The following is a 4864-nucleotide window of genomic DNA, read 5'->3' as shown; positions in this document are numbered from 1 at the left end:
ACGAAAACCCAGAAAGCATCGAAACGATTATATATGGTCAGATATACCGGGAACTGAAATGTATAGCAAAACTTATTCAATGTATGTAAAGTGCAGCTTTCTCCTGCGCATTTTGATACCTCTTTTGTTGCACTTAGCCTATTCAAGCCAAATGCGTTCGTCGTGTACACACACGCGCACAAAATCAAGACAAAAGACACCGATTTTCTCTGTTTACTTAACCATGAACTTCACTTTATTTTACTCCTTCGACTTCCAACTTCAATACTTGCTACCCTTTACTTATGTCTGACTTATCTCATGAACTCTTTCTGCTGACGTCTCAATACTCGGTGTGCCCACCATCATTGTCTATCACTGCATGGATTCGTCGTCGCATGCTCTGAACAAGATGTCTTATCTTTTGGCTTGAATAGGAGCTCAGTGCAATTTTCAAAATCCGACTTGTAGCCACTCAAGCGCCCATAACTCATCCAAATGATATCGTAGAGCAACAAAAGAGGTATCAAAATGCGCAGGAGAAAGCTGCGCTATATATACATTAAATAAGTTGTTGCTATATATTTCAGTTCCCGAAATATCTGTCCATCTATAATCGTTTCGATACTTTCTGGGTTGCGTTTATTTGACAACCTGATGATGGTAAAATAGTCCGGCAACGCACGTAAGTTTGTTATATTTTTGGACTAGCATGATAACACGGACAATTCTACAAATAATAAATCATGTTGAATCGGATGATGAATATCTTAAAGAACTTTTGTTTAGTACTCAAGCACGCGAGTAGAATTAAGGACCGATCGTAGTGAATCACTCCTATTATAATTTTTATTACAGTTTACTTTGCCCTTACGCTGCAGACTTAAAAGAAAATATTTATATAAATTATACGAATGATACGTTTTTATAACCCAATGTGAAAGAGAACGAATGTGAAAGCGAGTGATTTACACCTTTTTACAATTAATCTGATCACATATCGATTATTTCATATGCAAATCAGACAAGATCGATTTTTTTTAAACAAAAAACAATAGTTGTCACCTGTACGTCTATTGATGGATAACAAAAGGTGTTAACACTTATCAATATTTCGCATGCTGCGTATGCTAAGTTCACCGATCAATAGATGCTGCGACGCTAACAAAACGATCAGTCAGTTGCTGGGGATGATATATGAAATAAAATGCAATAGTGTCAAATTAGTTTTAAATGCATTAATATGGAAACACGAACTTTTGTTGCAGGCGAAAGGTATTGTGAAATAATGTGGGCGATTTCGAGTTCAATGTCATATAACGGAACCGAGCCCGATTAAGTTTAGAAATATGTTGTTTTGAAATAAGTTGTTTTTATCATGACTTGATTTCGGAATATTATTTTTGAATTATAATAATTATTATATAAATAAGGACAAGTGGATTTCACTTCAACCAGTTTCACCGATGTTTGTAGTGGAGAGATAATATTACTACATGTTTTCGCCCGATGTCACGTAAATCCTGGACTACCATGGATATTATTTTATATTTATGGATAGCATTTGTATATATAGATTTACGGTTTACTTTTGTACAAGGTAAGATATGGATAATTTATTTATTGACAAAATATTACGCAAATGGTCGCTATAAAGTATAATTATTATAATAATCCTCGTGATCATCGTTGTCGTCAACATTGTTTTCATCATAACATTATTATTGTTGTTGTTGCCAACATCGTGATCATCATCATTATCATCATCATCATCGTCATCGTCATCGTCATCGTCATCATCATCATCATCATCATCATCATCATCATCATCATCATCATCATCATCATCATCATCATAATCATCATCCCATCATCATCCATCATCATCATCATCATCATTAAAAAAGAACCACTAACCGCGAAATGTGGATATCCAACTAGTTTTCCCCGCATAGCTACAAAAGAAGCACTAACCGCGAAATATGGATATCCAACAAGCTTAAACTATAGGATAGCCCCCGAAAGAGGGCAGGGCTTGAAGAATGAGGAAAATTATGGGGAAAAAAGTTTTAAAAAGTAGGGTTATGGTTTAGGGTTGGCGTTTAGAGTTAGGTTAGGGTTTAGGGTTAGGGTTATAGGCTATTATTATTATTACTATAACAGTGGTAAGCCTGTCACATGTTATGCGCAGTTGAACTATTATTTTCGTCACTACTGAATTGAGCTTTAAAATGCAAATATAACGCAAAATATTCCTCCTTGCATTTTGTGTTATATACACATAATTTGTAGAGAATTGGCTGTATTATTATTGAGTTATTATTATTTTTATTATCATTAGTATTAGCATTCTAAAAATGAAGCATAATATTTTACTGGTTCTATTTTTGTTCAGAGGAGGATTTAAGGAAGCCCCATCATGCACTGCAAACGTGTTATCACCAGAGTTTCAACTGCCACGTTATTTTTCAAATCCCATTGAATTCTGTGCAAAAGATGTTGTTTAAGAATTGTGCGTGTGTCATTATTAGTTGGTCGATTTCAGATCTAAAGTGGTGTATGCATGAAGGATAATTCACACCTTCTGTAGGTAACATAAAATGTGAAATCGACCAGCATTGTGAATGCGTTTTTATTGTAAATATATCAGTCCAAATTCAAATTTAACCATGGCCGTCAATGCAATGTGCGAGCAGTCGTGTCATGTTCACTCACACAGCTGTGCTAACCGCAAGTCAACACAGTGGCGTGGTGGGAAGTTCTTAAATCATCCTCTGATTTTTGCCTGTACTATTTCATGTTGTCTTATTTATGACATTGCATGCCAACTTTATAACTTTAATGCATAAAACAAATTTACTTAATTTGAAACTAAGAAGAATCACTGATAGATGTTATTAAAGCCATAGTATAACATTTGCTGAGAAGGACGCATTCACTGATTTCTTTTAAATTAATTTTTTACACGATTATATTGTACTTTATTAAACCAATATACCCTGCAAAAATCAAAACTCTAGGTGCTGTAGTTTTGTCAAAATCCGAGATTTTGAATAAAACGATGGAAACGTCATTTTATTATTACGATGGAATTATCAGTCGAACACATACACGATGTTCATAATACACAGTACGCACACTGCGTGCGGGACGGTGATCTACACAACAAAGGGTCGTACCATAACATGACCGAATGAGTGGTACGTATTGGCGACATATGCGCTGGTAGTAAATTCCAATTTTCTTTGCTTTGCCGTAGTTGTTCGGCTCAAAAATAAAAGGGATATATCCGACAGTAAAACTAACATTTTATGGCAAAGAAATGCTAAACTATTTTGTATGAAAATGTTATAATATGGCTTAGTATTTTTCGATAGTTATTATACTTACGTTAATGTGAATGCATATTGGTCAATCATATTCTACTCCAAAGGTCAGAGTAATGATGGAGATATTCGGTTACGAAGAGGTGACAGTGATGCTAGTGGCTACGTTGAAATATATAACGGTGGCACCTGGGGACGAGTTTGTGATACAGGATGGACACATAAGAATGCTCACGTAGTGTGCAAACAATTAGGTAAGATATGTACTGGATATATTATGTAACATCTGCCTAACACAATTTACCTTTTCGGTAAATCCCATAACCCTTTGTGAGTACACCTGAGACATCGTCATTTGACGTCACGCCGATCTGCGCCGATGCGCATATCGTTTATCGAACATCGTTACTGCGCATTGCAAGTCGGCGTGACGTCAAATGACAAATTCTCAGGTGTACACGCAAAGGCTTATGGGATTTACCGAAAAGGTGAATTACTGAATTATGCAAGATATGCACTGGATATATTAGGTAACATCTGCTTTACACAATTAGGTAAGATATGCACTGGATATATATTACGTAACAGTTGCCTTACACAATTAGAAAAGATATAGACTGGACATATTACGTAACATTCGCTTTTCATAATTAGGTAAGATATGCGCTGGATATATTACGTAATTTACACATGCCTTACACAATTATATAGGTAAGATACGTACTGGATATATGCCTTAAACAATATTAGGTAAGATATGCACTGGATAAAAAATGGATATATTACGTAACATATGCCTTACACAATTAGCTGGGATACACACTGGATATATAGGCCTAAAACAATTTTTGCACTGGACATTCTGGCAAGTAAGAGCCATGTTAATACCTCGACTAGTAACCTTTGTTATCACACCTTGACCAAAGTCATGTTCCATCTTTCTGTAAATGATCACTAGCAACTAAAGTATGTTACACTATAAGTTGACAACGTGACTTTTCCCCCATTTGTTTAAGAGCAGTACATTTTTGTGTATATCACGTTTCAGCTATAATATTGAACAGACTTTAAATGGCAGTAACAAGTGACAAATTCAAGCTCTGCTCAGAAGGCCTCTAAACGTTTAATTTTAAAATTTAATGCTATTTTATCAATCTTGGACGATATGTTTGATCAACAGATTACAACGGGGCCCGGTTTCCGTCCAATACGCCGACCCAGCCAGCGAATGCAGCAATACCTGCATGGCTAAATAATTTATCATGTAAAGGCAATGAAAAACGACTGACTGAATGTCATCAAAACACATGGCTGCAACCTGGAATTATTTGCCAAACAGCTAGTGTTACATGTACCCAGTATTGTGAGTAGCGTAAACAAAATTGTAGTGAAAAAAAATATTGTGTTATTTTTCAATAATACTTAGAGAATAAAGGCATTGTTTTAGCCGCTGTCGTGCATCTATCGTCTCATATAACACGGACGACATCATTAATATTTTAAGTAGGCTAAGCTGAGCTATTTTGCTGTAAAAATAATTATTCGCGTGTTATATGAGA

At 35.4% G+C, this 4864-nt stretch overlaps 1 long non-coding RNA gene across 1 annotated transcript; it reads left to right on the top strand.

The window, feature by feature from the left end:
• The first annotated feature begins 1428 nt into the window (after positions 1-1428).
• LOC140139421 (uncharacterized) lies at positions 1429-4662 on the top strand. The gene is made up of 3 exons (XR_011857114.1): positions 1429-1579; positions 3413-3559; positions 4486-4662. It is a non-coding gene; the product is annotated as an uncharacterized lncRNA (long non-coding RNA).
• The last annotated feature ends 202 nt before the right edge of the window (positions 4663-4864 follow it).

The sequence above is a fragment of the Amphiura filiformis genome, chromosome 18, assembly GCF_039555335.1.
Source record: "Amphiura filiformis chromosome 18, Afil_fr2py, whole genome shotgun sequence".
Classification (NCBI taxonomy): Eukaryota; Metazoa; Echinodermata; class Ophiuroidea; order Amphilepidida; family Amphiuridae; genus Amphiura; species Amphiura filiformis.
This window is presented reverse-complemented; position numbering and strand designations above follow the sequence as displayed.